General features: G+C 39.7%; 1 protein-coding gene across 4 annotated transcripts in view; it reads right to left on the bottom strand.

Annotated features, from left to right (window-relative positions):
- Positions 1-18,883, bottom strand: part of LOC139471368 (kazrin-like) — a 174,704-nt gene that overhangs the window by 104,270 nt on the left and 51,551 nt on the right. The gene's annotated exons all lie outside the window — the stretch shown is intronic.

Here is an 18,883-nt window from a genome sequence, read left to right as displayed (position 1 = left end):
AGTGATCTTAGCGCTAAGGTGATGGGTAACTCCCATACCTTAACATAGACTTTCGACAGTCATAGCGCTAAGGTTGTTTTGCACAACAGTAGCCAGGTGTTCTTAAACTTCTTTTGAGTAAAATATTTCTGTGATACAAATCTACTATGAGACTTCAATTTGGGTCACAGGGTTTAATATATTTTTAAGCTTAAAAGCTTCTTCACTCATTAACACTTCTCAGAGAATTCAAAATAGTCACGTGCAAGCAACAACCACTTCTGGGGTCAAGGGTGGCTCAGATCGATTTGTGGAACGGAGCCCAGGGGTCTAAGGTACCGTAATTTGCTGTAAGAGTTTCCCTCTGATAGTGAGTGTGAATTCCAGATTCTCTCTGATTCTGTTTCTCAGTTTGTCAGCACCACACCCAGGATCGTGAGCTTCACCAAAGTAGTAAACGTTTCAGAACAGCACACCCTTCCTTCACACAATTGCAACACTCCCTCACTCACAACCAACTTGTGGCTACTTAAAACCTTCAGCAATAATTTGCATGATAATTGTTGGAATGATTGATGATCAATTGAGCGACTGATCTTGACATTCAACACAAGACTTGATTACAAAAATGTCGATAAAGCAATTATGTACACTGTTTGGAGTCTCACAGATTAAAAAAGCCAAAGTGAAAAGCAATCAGTTGTGAGTGCAGCTAAGGTCAAGCTTGCCTATCAAACAACGTAACGGTTAAATTGTCACCAATACAAATACAACCATCATCATCTCATCTGATTATAACTGATTTCAGAACTCCCAGGGCGGTGGGGTAGCCTTGTGGTTAAAGAGTTCGCTCGTCATGCCGAAAGCACAGGACCGATTCCTGACATGGGTACAATGTGTGAAGCCCATTTCTGGTGTCCTCCACTGTGATATTGCTGGAATATTGCTAAAAGCGGCTTAAAACAATACTCACTCACAACTCAGCGTTAGAAATTGGCACTAGTCCTATAGTCCTTGTCAAACTGCCCAATAGTTAAGGTATCATAAGGACTAGTAGAAATTTGCCATTTGTAAGTGTTTTGCTATATGTTACCATTATAAGGACTAGTGGACTAAAAATGTTAGTTTCTACAGCTTCTGGACCAGACAATCCAGTGATTGAAATCATAAGCATTAATCTACACAAAATGGATTTGATGACATTTATCAACCAAGTCAACGAGCATGACCACCTGATCCCGTTAGTCGCCTTTTATGACAAGCATAGTCGCCTTCTACAGCACGCATGGGTTGCTGAAGATCTATTCCAACCTGTTACTTCACGGGTCGAATAATATTTTAAACAAAGGATACTTAACATGATGATAACGACAAAGCACTCATTCCATTCATTGACCCCGTGGATCTGGTATTATGATAATAAAGTAATGTGGCAGGTGCAGACTGTTCAGATGGGATACAAAACTGACAGAGATATTGGACATTTTTAGCATATTTTTTAATCAAGTCAGAGCTGGGTGTTTACGAGTCAGAGACATACAACTATTTTTTTAACCCCTGCAATAGTTTTCAGGTCACCCAAGCAATAACATGCCATTGGTCAGCGCACAGCACCCATCCAAGGTCAGCTCTGTACGTTTTTGAGATTCAGATTCACAAACCATGTACGAAATATCTCAAATACCCATCAAGTTTGTTCAAGCACGACAACACACCAGTTTTCCCCTGTATTCCTTAAGCCTGTTGTCCATTCTCAGTAAGGAACTGGCCACCTACCAGTCAGTGTCGCATTACAAAGGTGAGAGAGCTTTCATCTCTACAGACCAAGATGAACAAGAATGAGACAGTGTTTCTACCAGCTTCTGGATATATTGACATTGTGTGTCCGCCATTCTCTGGCGTTATATATCACTCTGGGAGTCTGGAGTCATTTAAGACAGGACACCTGCCAATGTCAGTGCATAATACTTGCATTAGAATACTGGCATGAAACAGGAACTGAGTTTAGAGATTCAGTATCCTGTAATAATAATGAATATTCAAATTGCATTTTCAATATGGCTGTCATTGTGGCGGTAATCGAAACAGAATGATCAAATGCTCTGATACAGAAATCCAGTGAATCAAACACGGTCTGATGAGAAATTACTATCAGAATGAAATCCGCTTCTAATCTGATACAACAACATTCCAGCTATGTGACGGCAGTCTGTAAATAATAAAGTCTAGACCAGACAATGCAGTTTTGAATATCATGAGCATCGATCTACGCAATTGGGATATGATGACATGCATCAGCCAAGTCAGCGAGCCTGACCACCCGATCCCGTTAATCGCCTTTTACAACAAGCATCGTTGCCTTTTACGGCAAGCATCATGAGCATCAATCTATGCAATCGGGATACGACATATGACATTCATCACCCAAGTCAGAGAGCCTGACCACCCTCTGTTAGTCGCCTCTGATGACAAGCATGGTCGCCTTTTACGGCATGTATGGGTTGCTGAAGACCTATTCTCTACCGGATCTTCACGGGTAGCAACAGACATGACATGACATGACACAAGTCACACCTGCTATAAACAGTGTTCGGAACTAAACATGAAAGTCTGGGGGTGCCTATCATTGCCCCAGGGTAAAAACATAGAGACATAGCCCAGGGTTCAGTGAGTGGTAGAAGGTATTGTCTGTTGTGACTGAAGTGCTGAATCATCAATTTACCAGGCTGTCATTATTGCTGAAATATTGTTGACTGTGAAATAAAAAAATGAATTCATTTATTCTTAAACAATGACTCAATTCATAACAGGGCTGCTTCAGTGAGTGATTGAGTGAGTATGGTTTTACGCCGCTTTTAGCAATATTCCAGCAATATCACGGCGGGGGACACCAGAAATGGGCTTCACACATTGTACCCATGTCGGGAATCGAACCCAGGTCTTTGGTGTGACGAGCGAACGCTTTAACCACCAGGCTACCCGACCGCCCCAGGGCTGCTTCAGGAAGTCATGATGCAATATATATATTACATACTACTAAAAAGAAATTAAAGAACACTGAAGTTAACTGGTCATGGCTGGTGGGTATTCCAACACCTAGCTTTCCAGTTGAGCATGTTCTGTAACTTGTTTTGAGTATATTTCAAAGGCATATTGAGCCAGAACACAATACTGCATCATCAATTTATCAGCTGTTGGCCATGGGAGGTGAAGCGTGAAATACAATAACAAGTTCTAATATTTATATCAAACAAATACATTATGAAATTTCACTGCTAATGACTAGCCATATTGATCAGTGGCAACATTTTGTACTCTCAATTCGGTGAAATGGTGCTTTGCACTTGCGAGGTACGCAGTGCTAGGTATTTTTAGAGTTTGCACTGAAGGAAAAGGTCAGAATTGGCAAACTCTAATGAACCAATGGAAAAGATCAAGTCTAAACACTGTTCTGCAACATTAGACACAAATTGTCTGCAAAGTCCACTGATAAACAACACTGCAAGCAGTTGCCAGGGACTGGCTCCACACATCCCACTGCATCAATGATCAAAGTGACCACACCAAGGGGCCATCTCAAAACCACATCACTTTTATATCTTAGTCAGACATCCAAAAATAATCAATGATGTATACAACAAACTTATCATCATAATACTGACAAAAATACAAATAAAAGTACTATTTCGCTCTTAGGTTTTCCTTTAATGACGTCAAATGCGTTTTTTATAATGTCTTTTGAACATGTCTTCAAGAATGCTTGAGATGGTCCTTTCCAACAAACAAAGCATCCATTAAGCCTAACAATGGTAAAGATACAATGATTATTCCCTAGAACGAACAAGTAGCAGGTCAGCACTACTGGCAACACCTGTGTCGTGAAGCTCAACACATGGGCTCATTGATGCTTTTCATTAGACTTAAATGGTATAAGATACACGGTTATGCAAACAGGTATTGTGGCTCTTAGCAAATAACATTGATGCTTGCATGTACAAATCTGTTAAATTTGAGAAAAAAATCTTTCCAAAATACAATAGATCCCTAGCAACTTATGAGCATGCTTGTTGTAGAAGCTGACTGAATGGATTGGATGGTCTTTGTGGAATATGTCGTGTGTCTCACAGTCCCTGAACCATATTATTTTCCCTTCTGCAGCGGTAGAAATTGGCACTAGTCCTATAGTCCTTGCCAAACTGCCCAATAGTTAAGGTGTCATAAGGACTAGTAGAAATTTGCCCTTTTTAAGGGTTTTGCTATATGTTATCATTATAAGGACTAGTGGATAATAAATTGTTAGTTTCTAGAGCAGCCTTCTGCAACTCCCTTACTGTATAGCTCTGAATGAATCAAGTCTAGATTTTCCACAGGTTCTGAATCTCCCGTTTCCCTGGGCTCCATTTACATTGAATTAGAGTTGTTTGTTTCTATATAAAAAATATATTTTCAGAGACAAAATGCTAGTCTTTGGATTAGGGACAGTTCAGATGAGATGCTCATAATATTAACCACTAGTTTGTCTGGTCGAGTAGTCTGTCGGGATACCATGAGAATTATGTGCATGTAGCATTAAACAACTAACAAACAGACCTGTTGATAGCGTGTTAGGTTTCAGTTGAAATAGCTTGAGGCCACCAAGTAGACAGAGACAACTAACAGACATGTTGTTTGTTTGTTTGTTGTTAAACGCCGCACTCAGTAATATTCCAGCTATATGATGGCGGTCTTTAAATAATCGAGTCTGGACCAGAAAATCCAGTGATTGACATCATGAGCATCGATCCACACAATTGGGATCGATGACATGTATCAACCACGTCAGCAAGCCTGATCACCCGATCCCGTTAGTCGCTTCTTACGACACGTATAGTCGCCTTTTACGGCAAGCATGGGTTGCTGAAGACCTATTCTACCCGGAATCTTCACGGGTCATGTTGCCATTACTGTGTTCAAATACAACAGAGTTACATGAAAAACTGGGACTCACAAGAGCACATGTGAAAGTAGGAGTTAGGCGGAAAGAAACACATTCTGGTATTACAGTTAAGCCAGCATTATCAACAAGACCTACCTTTACAGACCTTTACTAATCAATGAACAATCACTCTTCACTCTTCCACAAAGCATCCACCAACGTACAGGCTTGCTTCAGACATTTACAGACAAAGAATAATTTCCTGTGACCAGGTAGACTGACACACATTAACAAAGAAAACGAACAAATTATTCATTAAATAGATCATAAAAATTAATGATTTATTCTTGTTTGTCACGCCTGGGAGCCCGGTGGTAGTGCAATATTCTTTGTACTGCTGTCCCTTGAAGCAAGCAGTTTGAAACAGCAATGTCCTTCAGTGGTGTATTGAACTGTCAAACAATTATGAGTGAGTGAGTTGGGTTTAACGCCGCTTTTAACAGTATTCCAGTTATATCACGGCGTTCAAACAATTATGACTGTCAGGTATGAACTGGGTGCAAACTCAGCAAAAACAGAAATATATATTTATTTTTTTGGTCAGAGAAGAAGGTTCATTTCAGGGTCATAAACTAATAGTTTTTGTCCACTAGTCCTTATAATGATAACATATAGCAAAACCCTTAAAATGGGCCAATTTCTATTCGTCCTTAGGATACCTTAACTATAGGGCAGTTTGTAAGGACTACAGGACTAGTGCCAATTTCTAACACTGCATATTGATTAGTTATTGTGTAAAGTGCATATACCTCCAAGGCTGTAATTAACATACAAAGCATTTATGACATTGCTTGAAAGAGTTGAGCCGACCTATCTTGTTTTAGCCCCTTACTGCCGAGCACCAGGCAGGATAGCAGCAAGTACCATACTTTAATGTCTATTAGTATGATGCTCTTCGGACGCTATACCACTAGACCACGGAGGCAGTCCTATATAATATAATCAGCTGGTGTATAGTGATTCTAGTATCTATATGCTAACCACTGTTCTCTGAAAGTGTCTAGTTTAATTTGTTCTCTCACCACTTCTCGTAACCTGTCCCTATCTTTGCAATTCCAAAGTCTCCATAATGCCCAGTCTGGCACTGAAAGGGATGGCAGTGTCCTCGCCAGTGACTGTGACAGGGGATCAAACCCACGACACCCTCCCGCCGCCCCCCCCCCACACACACACACACCTCTCTGGGAAGACACGGTTGGTTGGTTTGTTGTTTAACGCTGCACTCAGCAATATTCAAGCTATATGACGACAGTCTGTAAAAAAATCGAGGCTGGACCAGACAATCCAGTGATTGATATCATGAGCATCGATCCACACAACTGGGATACAATGACATGCATCAACCAAGTCAGCGAGCTTGGCCACCCGATCCCGCCTCTTACGACAAGCATATTTGGCTCTTGCTGCAAGCATGGGTTGCTGAAGACCTATTCTTATCCATGGTTCACAGGTCACATCTAATTCTAGCACCTAATACAACAGCCAGCATGGCCTTATGAAGACATATCGTTGCTTAATGCCACAGTCAGATATATTCCAGTTAGTCACAGCAACATGCGAATAATCCAGTCTGCCCCAGACAATCCAGTGGGTTAGAATCGGTCTTCAGCATCCCATACTTGTCGTAATTATAAGGTGCTCCTGCCGGGAACGGCTGGTCAGACTCGCTGACTTGGTTGATGCATGTCATCACATCAAAATTGTGTTAATCAGCAAGGAGGATGTCAATCACTGAGATGTCTGGTCCAGACTTGATTATTTACAGACCGCCGTCATTGATAAGTGTGATGACACAAACACACCATTGCATATACATTGTACCACAGAAAGACAACTAGACCCACCTTGACACTGAACACTGCAACAGGATGCCATAATAATTATTATTGAGGAAAATATTTTTTGGAAATATATACTTAAGGAAAGTAATGCTTCCTCTTTCAAAACCTATTCCTGTGCAGTATTCTCCAGCCACACGGCTTTCTAGTCACCATGTTCACAATTACAGAAAGCAAGATGTCACAGAATGAGTCTATCGACAATTCTATTGACAGCATAGGTCTAGACTTAATCTCCTAAGCCACAGCGGCAGATAATGGTGTACAAAAGACAGGACAATGCCAAACCTCCTCACCAATCAATACACACAGTGCCCTTAGATTTAGTCGTATTACATATTGACCAAACCAACGTGGGAATTTGTCACTGTATATTAGCATGATTGTGGAATATATATATATGTATTTTTTTTTACTAAAAACCTAGGCAAGTCTAGATCAAACTAAAACAAGTCTCGTTTCCTTGATAAAACAGCAGATGAAGAAAGGTTCTTTCGAGGAAAAAAATAAATAATTATTTTAAAGAAATGTTTTCATTGACTGTTCGTCTCGCTCTGGTTGAAACCATGATATGACTGGTCATTTAATGTAAGGTAGTCTTTACAGATTTGGGGCCAAAAAATACCAGGGAGGTCTTCACATCTGGTGCAAAATACACATTTTTATCAAAAAAATATTTAAAACTTCATCCTGGGTACTTCCTGGTAACTGTTCCTGGTAACTATCTGTTCGATTTTCTAAGAATCTGATTGGTTCTAACAAGCCCTCCATGAAATACACAAGAATGTTGATTGGTCTATTCCTTACCAATAGCCCATGCAAGTACTGTTTCTCGTGAAACATGTTTCTTATATCTGCTGATAATGTAAAGTGTCAGTTTTCAAGTTAAATATAACATTCGGTGCCACAAACTTCTCAGTCTACTCCTCCAAACCAGTCACTTGACATCAGAGTAGAGGTTAAAGTATGGACTCTTAGCAGCAGAGCTTATTTGACCGAAAGAAATTTGACTCAGGCTACAGACTTGTAGCTAAAGGCTGTTTCTACATCTAGTGAGGTGAGGTGAGGTGAGGTGAGGTGAGGTGAGGTGAGGTGAGGTGAGGTGGGGTTAAACATCAGGTCCAAGATTATAGCACGCACTTAGTGACGTGCATGCATGTGTGTGTGTGCACTTACATAGCGACATGCATGCACATGTGTGTGTAGGTGGCTGCATGTACTAGTCCGGACTGATGCCGATTTAATAGTGCTAGCTAGCCCACTGAGGTACCATGCCGCAGTTTAACATGAATACCCAACTCAGACCAATATACTGATTCCAAGCCAACCATTCCTTATTTTAGCCGCTAAATGACAAGCGCCAGGCAGGGTAACAACAAGTACCATCTTTTAGCATATTTTGGTATGGCGCTCTACCACTAGACCATGGAGGCATTTCCTTATCTAGTGTAAGCAGCTAGTGCAGTGTCAGTATCTAGTATCTATCCTCTATCCTATAAGTATCTATATGCCAACCACTGTTCTCTGAACATGTCTAGTTTTATTTGTCCTCTCACCACCTTTCGTCACCAGCCCCTATCCTTGCAATTCCAAAGTCTCCATAATGCCCAGCACCGGCACCGGCACCGGCACCGGCACCGAGAGGGATGGCAGTGTCTGGGCCAGTCTCTGTGTCATATTCTGTCACACGGAACCCCCATGTCCCATTAGGTCGCTGCGACCTGTAACCCCTAATCATGGAACTTTGTCAGGGTGATGACTCAGTTGCCAGTGCTCATTAGGAGGGGAAATTCACAATGCCTTTTTTGTGATTATCATTTCATCCAGCTTTGACTGACATATAGTCTTGGAAATATAATTATGGATTAAAGCAATCTGCGACCTTAACCAATAGTCTGAAGGACGAGTCTTATAAACTTCTGTTCGGTCTTACACTAGTAAGCTTAGCTAATAATAGTACATGTAATAACAGTAAATTCTACGGAAAATGAAGCTAGGAGCCAAGTTTGGGCTAGTAATCTATAAAGTGTTTGGCACAAAGGTAATATAAACATTCTATGAGGAACCCTCACGTCTCCAAGGTACCATAAACTCGCTTAGTTTCAAGCTAGAGCTGTGAAAAGGATGAGAGTGGGATGTGGAGACTGTTTTATTAAATATATTCTCTGGGGTCTGTCATAGATACTATATACCCAGCTCTGCTCCATCAGAGAGTGATCTTGTTTTAACTTTAACAGAATACCATAAGGCTTCCAGGTGGTCAGAATACTCAATACTGAAGATTTGTTTGGTCTAGTGGTATTTTAATCTCATTTAAAACATCAGTTAGATCAAGAGTTTGGTCAGAATTCTCAATACTGAAGGTTTGTTTGGAATAGCAGAGCTCCAGATAACTTTTTGAGCAATTGAGTTTTTACTCGAAGGTTTCCATATTAATTGGGTTATAACATTTTTCATTGGGTAACCAATATTTGTTCACTTTATTGGGTTTTCCCCAAAATTGGTGAAAATATGGAGGTTTCACACAAAAAAATTCATGTTTTAGATGTATATAACATGTATAATGGTTCTAAATATAGGCTTGACTCGGAAAGTAATATTAGTTTGTAATTGTGTTTTGGAAATTAGCTCCATTATACTCATGCTGAAAAAGCTTCATTGTGTATTTACGCATGCTGTTTTTATACATTTGAGTTTTTCATTTAATGCATGCGTTTCTGTACGCAAGTTAATTGAAAGTAATTGGGTTGTGAATATTTTTGGGTGTTATTTTACGCAAATATGCAGCTTAATCTCATTTAAAACATCGATAATAGTGACTATGCAATTAAATACCCCTTTAGTCTGTCAAACAGACCCTGAAACAAATATATCCAATAAGCCCATGCAAGTCTATTTATAATAGTGGGCAAGTCTAGATAACTGCAGTATCTGAAAATGAAGAAAGTCTCTGGGCTCCTTTTTATTATATTTTATATCTATAAGTTAAAAAATGTTTTTTCTGTAAAATATGTTCATTTCAGAGACTAGATATTAGTCTAACACCCCTTCGGCACCCCTTTTTACTGTAAAACATCCAAAAAATCCAAAAAAACATGGCCTTCATGCAATTGTTTTATCTTTGTTGTGGGTGGCCCTGTGCTTATCAATATTCCTTACAGAATGGTCTAGAAGTTGGTAACAGGGCGCAAATTGGAGCAGGCCGCTTAATATGGCGAAAGCGTAGTTGGAGTATCTATCTGTACCAATGACCTTTGACATGCTGTGATAGAGCAGTGCAAAGGTGAATGACCCCGGGGTTTGTTTCCATATGACTTGGGAATATTGACATACGATGCCAAACAAATACTTAAAATAACTTTGTATACATATCAAATCTGTCAAGGCAGAGGGTTCTGTTTTCACAGTTGCTCAGTCTGACTGTTAATTATATTTGTCAATATATTTTTTAAGTAGGGCCTATGGAAAACTGTTTTTGTGATGTAACAGGGATTTATCTAGGAATGCGCAGAGGCTGATATTCGGCTCCAAGTCTGCGGCTTATGGCAGTAAAAAATCCCAAACTGGAATTACAAATTTTGATTCGTTCGTTTGTTGTTTAACGCGGCATTGGCATCGTAATTGGGATTGATGACATGCATCAACCAAGTCGACCCGTGAAGATTCTGGGGTAGAATTGTTCTTCAGCAACCCATACTTGCCGTAAAAGACGACTACGCTTGTCGTAAAATGGGACTAACGGGATCGGGTTGTCAGGCTCGCTGACTTGGTTGATACATGTCATCGGTCCCAATTGCGTGGATCCATGCTCATGATGTCAATCACTGGATTGTCTGGTCCAGACTCGATTATTATACAGACCACCGTCATATAGCTGGAATATTGCTGAGTGAGGAGTTAAACAACAAACAAACAAACCATCAACCAAGTCAGCGAGCCTGACCAACTAATCCCGTTAGTCGCCTCTTACGACAAGCGTAGTTACCTTATGGCTTTATAGCTTCAACTTGTATTTTACTGACAACAGGACCAAAAAACAGGCATAATAATTAGTTACATTTTTAAACCAAAGGCAATGTTAAAGTACCTCAAAATTTCAGAAAATAAAAACTTTTAAAATAATCCCTGTTTTGAACAAAATAATTGTTTGTCCCCAAATGTGCCTGCCATGGGCTCCTAGTTTACAATCCGAGATAAATCCCAGAGTAAAATGTTTACGACACCATCACAACTTGGTTTAATGTCTCGGGATTTATCTGGACCTACGCAATCTTCCGATGTTACCAGACAGTGGTAGCTAATTGGAATAAAAGATTGGATTTTATTTTATTTGAATTCAGGATTCCAGACTCCCTTGGCAGACAATTTGGGAAAAAATCTGTAATTTGCTCAAATTTGTCATTGAAAATACAAGACACTTCTACAAAACCATCTATATAACATTATTGGGATATTTTGAATGACATTTGCTGCAGACTTTGGGTCGACTATGAAAAAACCCTGATCATACATACATAGACATCTGAAAGGAGATGCTACAAACCAAATGTGCTGTTTTCCAAGAATTTAATTGAAGTAAATTCGGAAAATTAGACACACCTTGCTTCTCAAATAAATAATTAAAGAAAATGGGGCAAAATAGCTAAAAACATCTTTCCCATCTGTTTCCTGCTGAGATGGCTGACTCTACTTGTGTGTTTACATACGAGCACATAAAACTGTCGTGTAATCTTGCCAGCCACCTAGCAGGAGTGACCTTACATTCATCACAGGTAATAAAAACAACAAGTTTTTTCAAGAAATATTTACCCCCTGTTAAGGTGCTTAGTGTATCACAGTTCAACAACAGAGCGCTACATAGTTCTGACATACCAGCCTACCGTTTGGTTAGCCACCGTGTAGCAGAGGGATTAATGAGTTGCGAGGTAATCTTGGCCCCAGGACTTGTTTTTACGTTTTTCATCATTCTATTTCTTGCAGTGCTCAGACAAGCATGAAAGGCAAAATGGCTTGTTTTTACCCAGCACTTGTCCAAGTAACATACAGACAAACTATCCAACACAAGACATTTACACTTGCTCAGAGGAGAAAGCCTAACATGTTTCCTGCAAGTGATATACCGTATTCGACGTAATAAGCGCCCTGCTCTGATAAGTGCCCATATGCTAATATATTGGCTAGTGAACAATCCCAATTATCACCCATTCCGATTGATCAATGTACACAAGACTTATTTATTCGTGTAAAATACAAACTTGTGTGTTATATGCATCCTTAATTATGGGCAATTAAACTGGAAAATATATCTGTCATGTATAATACGCACCAACTTTTCTTTTGTATCACTTCAGGCTGTCAGCATAAACCACGAAATTTACAATCTCTCACCAAAATTATTTTCTAAAAAGACCCCTGCTTCTAATCTTGAGAGCGCCCTGGGCACTTATTATGTCGAATACGGTAAGTTTTGTTTTTTTCTTGACAAACAAATTTTATTATTCACTACATTATTTGATTCTAAAACCACAACAAAAACACAAAACTAAGCATCTTTGGTCAGGTAAAATGTGTGATTAAGGAAGCTATGTAGTACAGCAGTCTGTGTCAAAAACGTTTTAGTCTACTTGCCCAAACTTGGCTCTAAGCATCACTTTTTTTACATTTTAATGTAATACGGTCTATTATTAGCTAGCTTACTAGACCAAACTTAGTTTTACTAGACTCAGGCTTCGGACAAGTGGTTTAAGTCACAGATGTTTCCTTTAACATAATAGATGCATTGCCATACCACAGTGAGTATGCTCGTGCCAATCACAGGATTGTCTGGTCCAGATTTGATTATTAAGCCCTGACGTCATATTGCTGGAAAATTTCTGAGTGCAGCATTAACCAACCAACCAACCCCCCAACAAACAAACCCCAATGAATATCAATGTATAGCATAAGTAGCAGCATAGCGTTATACAATACCACAGATCTGCAAATGTCTATATCACACATGGATATATGATATATCAAATGTTTTAATGACAGGGCTTTACCCAACACACAGTGCACAATGTTCACAAGCAGTTCCCACTGCCAGTCCTTGGAGAGTAAAAAATTGTATGGTTGTTTGAATGATTAACTCTCATCCTAATTGTAGACTGCCTGGCACATGTAACTGACATTTCTATTTTGGGAGGAAATACACTCAAAGCTCACAGTGTCAGTGGTTAATTTTCTTCAATTACAACCATTATGATGATGTCATACTATTGTTGCTGTTGATTCTGAGCCAGCCACAATTCACTGGCCATTCTGAACAAAATTTAAACTGTAAAACTGATGCAACTACAGGTCATTATGCAAAATTATAGAAATATAAGACATCAACCATAACATGTTTTAAGTCGGAGAAATCACTTGAAACTGATGATTCTGAAACTAGAATGAACTCGCCACTTTGCAGCTCGCTGCTTCTACTTCCCGCTTCAAATGATTTCTCCATTAATTAAACCATTGTGATGATGATGTCATGCTGTTGATTCCGAGCCAGGACTTCACGGGTCATTCTGAACAAAACATAAACAGTGAGTGAGTGAGTGAGTGAGTGAGTGAGCGAGTGAGTGAGTGAGTGGAGTATGGTTTAACGCCGCTTTTAGCATATTTCAGCATTATCACAGTGGGGGACACCAGAAATGGGCTTCACACATTGTACCCTATGGGAATCGAATCCAGGTATTCTGCGGGACGAGAGAAAGCTTTAACCGCAAGGCTACCTGAACAAAACATAAACAAGTAAAACTGATGCATATAAAGTATATGTATAGGTCTGAATTACATATCTACCATAACATGGTTTAAGTCGGAGACATCACTTGTGTCTGTTCATTCAACTTACAGAATCCACAGATACTCATGACTTTTCCAGAATGTAACATTTAAAACCCCATCCATATCTAAATTAAAGTGTATGTTATTGACTAGTGTTTTGATTCCTTGATTGTAGTTCACTTTTTAAAATATTGGTTGGCACTGCACACAACCACTGGTGACCAAAGGGATGGCATAAATCCTGCTGGGAATCATGCAGGAAGCAAGATCCCTAGTAAGGTGGTCTAGATTTGGTTGCTGGCGGTCGATAGCCTGTTTTTAATTTAAACTAACTAATCTGCTGAAAACGTATGTGTTTCAATTCTGATCTGGTCTAGATGTGATACTTCCCTGCTTTACTGTCCTTTGTTGACAGGTTTTTAATAAACAATTAACATGTTCTCATTGTGATATGGCTTCACTATAGTCAATTGTCGATGCGATGTAAACTTTTAACTCACTCACACACTCACCCAACCATTATGACCTGAAGGTTACCGTATTCAATGTAATAAGCTACCCCATCTAATAAGTGCCCATGGCGATATTTGCTAGTACATTGGCTAGTCAGCAATCCCAATTAGCACTCTTTACCGATTGATCAATGTACACAAGACATAATTATTCTTGTATAATACGTATGTTATATGCACCCTTAATTATGGGAAATTAAATTCTGGAAAAATCTATCTGTCGAATATAAACATATCAGGCTGATCGTCAAGCCAAAGACCCGGGTTCGATTTCCGACATGGGTACAATGAGTGAAGCCCATATATAGTGTACCCCGCCTTGATAATGCTGGAATATTTCTAAAAGCGGCGCAAAACCATACTCACTCACTAACTCATTATAAGGACCAGTGAACTAAAACTGTTAGTTTCTATCACTGGTACTATTCATGGGAATCAAGGGAAAGGTGGCCCTTGTTGCCTACCCAGGACCCTCATTAGATGTTCACAAGTCCAGCCCCTACCAAGTATTACGGACACTCCCTTAGACACGTAAATTGACAGACCCGGGTAAATCCCTGTTTAGGTGCTGACAAACCTCGAAACATAATCGAAGTGAACAGGGATCCAAACCCATGTTCACGGGTTTCCGACACGCCCAAGGGACACCCATGCAGCCATTTTTTTCAATTATAATTATATTTATTTAAATAGTACAGGTATCTATCTAGGATTCCAAGGCCCGTGAAGATCCGGGGTAGAATAGGTCTTCATTAACCCATGCTTGCCGTAAAAGGCGACTATGCTTGTTGTAAAAGGCGACTAACGGGATTGGGTGGTCAGGATCGTTGACTTGGTTGATGCATGTCATGGATCCCAATTGCGTGGATCGATGCTCATGTTATCAATCACTGAATTGTCTGGTCCAGACTCGATTATTTACAGACTGCTGTCATATAGCTGGAATATTGCTGGATACGGCGTTAAACAACTAACAAACAAGGATTCCAAAATAAGTGCCCTTAGTTGGCATACTGGGACTCCCCTGGACTCGTAAATAGACCAACCCAGGTAAATCAGTGTATCGTGTGTCACTGGTATCCAGTTCAGAGAAGAGGTTCCCTGGCACTGATAAGCCATCTCATATCTGTTGACCATGTAACACCATGATGGCAGCAATGTGACACTGGTAAGAGCAATGTGGCGTTCTACCTCATCAAGGCTGACAGCTGAGCCAATTGATTGGTTCTGATCCTCCCCAAGAGCATGGCGGTGACACTTGGTAACGTCATGCTTGCCACATGCATGGCAACAGATGTCTCTGCATGACAACAATGTACAGGCCCATTAATTGTCATTTATCAACGAATAAACTAAGGCTTCTTGTGCTGGGAAATAATTATTGATTTTACAGCATGTTTTTTTTCAGTCATTGTTCTGTGAAGCAAGTTAGTATCAAACTACTGAATTCAATTATATGATCTTTGTAATGTGTATTGAGCACATCTGATCAATATTGATGTTATCAAGTTACCTGTCTCTCTTCAGCCAAAATTTCTGACATTATTAAATATTAATAAACTCATTATCTACATCAAGCATTCGAAATATGACACTTTTTATACACTAAACAATGCTAAAAGGATATGCTTTGTTTGCTTTTTTGTTTGTTGTTTTACGCCGCACTCAGCAATATTCCAGCTATATGACCTGTGAAAGAAGTTGTTCATCCATTAATTTCATCCTTACTTAATTAAATGCCATGTCAAAACAAAAGGCCCCCTGACAAACTTCTAGACCAATTTGCAAGTACAAGCTTTATATGATTGAGTGAGTGAGTATGGTTTAACACCGTTTTTAAGCAATGTTCCAGCAATATCTCGGCGGGGGACACCAGAAATGGGTTTAACACATGTTGCGAATCGAACCCGGGTCTTCGGTGTGACGAGCGAATGCTTTAACCACTAGGCTACCTGACCACCCCTCTTTATATGTGCCCAATACTAAGACCAAACATTCTCATGTATGTATATTACAAACATTTTACAGAAGGGAAAACATAACTGCCTCATAACGAAGTTTTAGTTTCAGCAACTTTTGAACAGAACTAAGTTAAGTGCTCCTCTATGTTAGGGGTGCTTATTATGGTGAATCTGGTATTTACAGACTTCTGTCACATAGCTTGAACATTGCGGAGTTGGAGTGAAATGACAAACAAACTGTATATGGTAAACCTTTATCTGTAGGAGATTGCTTCCAGTGGCTTAAGTGGATGTAGCATCAATGAAGACAAGTATCGTTTGATAACGGCACGAAAATGGCACCAACGTCATCACCGAAACACATCATTCAAGGAGTAAAGATAATTTGAAATCCACAAGTCAACTCGGTCTTCATCGCTTTAGGTGAGTGGGTAAGAGGCAGATACTTGTTTTTATAAGTATCAGTCATCTCCTGGCGTGGCACGCAATCGCGTATCACGTAGCACGTATCATCAGCCTGGTGTCACTGATCCTAAGTCTGCTCTGATCCAACTTGTATCAATCAGCCTGGGACACATTACACAAGGATAAAGACTTATGAATGAACTGAGCTTTCATTCATTAATATTTTATGAACGATCTTGCTTCCTCGTATCTTGGCTACATGCACTCAATGTCTTCAGGTATGCATAGTCCGCCACTAACGTGAAAATCGAGGGGTCCTTAGCATCATCCTAACCCTGATGTTAGGGGGTCCCTGGATTCAAATACCGATGAAGACCCTAAGGACACAGCCCATCCCCCATAAACATAAACACTGGCCATTCTGAATCTGTAAAAATATAGATCATCATGCAAAATTTAAGGGATAGAAACTAACCAAATAATGATTACATATAACATATACATGAAAAGCAATAACATATACATGAACAGCAATACCCCCATAAATGTTTGAAATTCTACTAGTCCTTAGGGAACCTATCACATAAACAAAACTGGCCCTGGAAAATGTGAAGACAGGTGCTTGTTTCTATCCCCGAATTATCAAAATTATATATTTACCATAACATAGTCATTGTTTACGGAAATTGCTCAAATCTGTTAATTAGGAAAGTAGATTCTCATGATTTCTCCATTACATAACATGAAATATTAACAAGAGCTTACATCATGTCTCCTAAATATTGTACTTAACATTGCACATAGATCATGAGTTCAACGGTGCATTTATTAAGTTAATGATGGCGCCATGGTTTAGACTGTTTATTTGTTGTTTAATATGAATATTAATGAACCCACTATCTACATCAAGCATTCTGAAATGTGACATTTTTTATACACTAAAAGGATATGCTTTGTTTGTTTTTTTGTTTGTTGTTTTACGCCGCACTCATCAATATTCCAGCTATATGACAGCGGTTTGTAAATAATCATGTCTCAACCAGACAATGATTGATATCATGAGCATCGATCTACGCAACTGGGATAAGATTACATGCATCAACCAAGTCAGCAAGCCAGACCACCCAATCTCGTTAGTCACCTCTTATGAAAGTCAATCCTTGAATTCATGCATATCACCTTGTAGGGGACCAGTGAAGTTTCCGGGGTAGAATAGGTCTTTAGCAACCCATGCTTGCCGTAAAAGGTGACTATGCTTGTCGTAAAAGGAGACTAACGGGATCGGGTGGTCAGGCTCGCTGACTTGGTTGATGCATGTCATCGATCCCAATTGCGTGGATCGATGTTCATGACATTAATCACTGGATTTACAGATGCCGTCATATAGCTGGAATATTGCTGAGTGTGGCGTTAAACAACAACCCAACCAACCAACACCCTGTAGGGTCAGGTAATAGAGGGTCAGGTACCCGGATAGTTAATTTGGACTCGTCCCAGCCCTAATAGTATGCCATGTGTAGTCATATCTTTGCTCATTCTTTCGATCCAGTTAACAATTTATCTCACAAGTACACATTACAGGGAATATCAACAACACTCGTAACATCATGGAATCAATTTGCCAAAGGTGAAAGGCATGAGTCAGCAGTCTGTGCAAAGTTCTTTTGAGTCTACTGGCCCAAACTGGTCCTAACCATCATTTTCAGTAATTTTTTGTGCTGTTAAATGGACAACTATCTGCTGAGCTTACTTGACAGAACAGAATTTTACTAAGCTCGGGCTCTGGACTAGTGGCTTCTAATGTCACCATACTCGTGACAATCCCATGCCTGTCGTAAAAGGCGACTATGCTTGTCGTAAGAGGCGACTAATGGGATCGGGTGGTCAGGCACGCCAACTTGGTTGATGTATGTCATCGTATCCCAATTACGTAGATCAATACTCATGATGTCAATCCCTGGATTGTCTGGTCCAGACTCGATTATTTACAGACCGCTGTCATAAAGCTGCAGTACTTCTGAGTGCGGCATTAAACAACAAACAAAATCTGTCAGTAACTGCTTCAGACAAGCAATAACCCAGTTATATCTCTCCATCATGAAACAGAGTATGCTGAGAATTTTAATTTTTTTCCCTTTTAAACAAACATTTCACGCAAACAGCTTCACACTGGTAACACTGGAAAGACATGGACGTATTTAACAACATATTTAGATAAGGAAACTAGATTTAGCATGGTCGTTGCAAGGCGTGACAAGGCAAGATTGTCCTGTTGTGTGTACCTAGTCACTTGATACAAGTTATATACTGTATACAGCGTGTGCTATGAAACAGGCACCTGTGCTGCTGTCAACAATAAGCACAAGGTTTCAGACAGGTTGAAAAACACACTGCAAT

The sequence above is a fragment of the Haliotis cracherodii genome, unplaced genomic scaffold, assembly GCF_022045235.1.
Source record: "Haliotis cracherodii isolate W230 unplaced genomic scaffold, xgHalCrac1.p SCAF_22, whole genome shotgun sequence".
In the NCBI taxonomy this organism is placed as follows: domain Eukaryota; kingdom Metazoa; phylum Mollusca; class Gastropoda; order Lepetellida; family Haliotidae; genus Haliotis; species Haliotis cracherodii.
Note: the sequence above shows the minus strand (reverse complement) of the source record. Positions and strands in the feature narration are given on the sequence as shown.